At 39.4% G+C, this 1,548-nt stretch overlaps 1 non-coding gene across 1 annotated transcript; it reads left to right on the forward strand.

The window, feature by feature from the left end:
• Positions 1–402: 402 nt before the first annotated feature.
• Positions 403–484, forward strand: Trnal-aag. The gene has a single exon. It is a non-coding gene; the product is annotated as a tRNA-Leu (tRNA).
• Positions 485–1,548: the final 1,064 nt, after the last annotated feature.

Below are 1,548 nucleotides of genomic sequence, written 5' to 3' on the forward strand. Positions count from 1 at the left end.
TATATAATGACTTTCAATGGTTAAGTCCCTGCAGTCGTTCTACGAGTCATATATGAGTCCACATTATACACACTTGAAATTTTCGAGCCATGCGAATAGATTGGTATAAATGCTCGTTAAGCCTGAATCACAAGAAAATGTACATCTACAAACAAAACCTGCCAGCCGCATCAATAGGAGCGTGGAAAAGGGTATAAGGACACCAGTCGTTGAAAAATAATAAGGAAATGCTATAACGTAATTACACCTGGCATTTATTAATGCTGACTTTTTGTAAATGAAACTTCCCAAATAAAAAAATGCGCTTGCCTCGGATCTATGACGAGAAGACGTCGACCATTCAACTGCTTAGTATGTGGTAAAAGCTAATCTGAATACATCTTTATCTTTAAATCATAAGACGGTAGCGTGGCCGAGCGGTCTAAGGCGCTGGTTTAAGGCACCAGTCTCTTCGGAGGCGTGGGTTCGAATCCCACCGCTGCCAATTTTTTTGATGCCGCGTCCTCGGGTACATCTCCTCGTTTAAACTTTATCGTACGAAAATTAAATGGATGACTGCATTTTCCATCATACAGTCGGAAATAGTTGGGATACTGTCAATGATTATACAGAGTAGGATATCAAGTCGTTGCTTAAATTTGAACTTACTAAATATCACTATTTAATTGCGTGTTGTTGGTAGATTATTCTTTAGCATTAGGGTCAAAATATCAATATTAAATACATGGTATTTCATCTTTTTCCTCATCTCCACTGATCTAGCATCATATAGAACAATCACTAACTCAAAAAATAAATCCTTTTACAAGGAATATGAAATCCGAATATGCAGTGGTAGTACCACTTTTGATTTTAATTTGAAGATATATTCATAGCTTTCCTTGTGGCCGTAAAAATGCAAAATGAATTCCTACATTCACATAAATAACGCATCAAATGGCAAAAGCAGCATTACTTTGGATATCAAATATTAACCAATTGTGCCAGATCTACATCAACATGATATTCATCTGCATCAACATGAATCACACGCCCATTTTTTACGTCCCTCCGAATGATGGCACATGCAATAGGTTTTCAGGGGCCAAAAAAGTGATCGCTTGACCCAACATTTTCTGAATCACACGGTCATTCCCACCGTCCCTTTTTCCATCGCTTATTCCATCTCCTTCCGTATTTACAACTGTTATTCATTTAAAAGCCAAGCGAGACGTTACAATCGCTGTTAGCGGCCGTGCGTTCTGATAGGATACTAGACGGTTCCGGCGATGGTTTCAGCGATGGGAAAAGGGAGGTGCCGAGTGATGGAATAGGGGATAAAATTTCCATCCCAGGAGTTATCTACATCTACATACTACCCCACAAACCACCTAAAAGGCGTGTAGCAAGGAGTGTTAGGACACCAGCCATTTGCACATAAAAAAGAAACGCTCCAACGATATTACGACCGGCATTTATTAAAGTCCTTCATGGCTCGGGGGAAAAGGGAATTCGCATATCTATCCGTTCGAAAAAATATCTCTCTTAATTTATGGCTTCTGTTGCACC

Source organism: Ischnura elegans, chromosome 4, assembly GCF_921293095.1.
Source record: "Ischnura elegans chromosome 4, ioIscEleg1.1, whole genome shotgun sequence".
Lineage (NCBI taxonomy): Eukaryota > Metazoa > Arthropoda > Insecta > Odonata > Coenagrionidae > Ischnura > Ischnura elegans.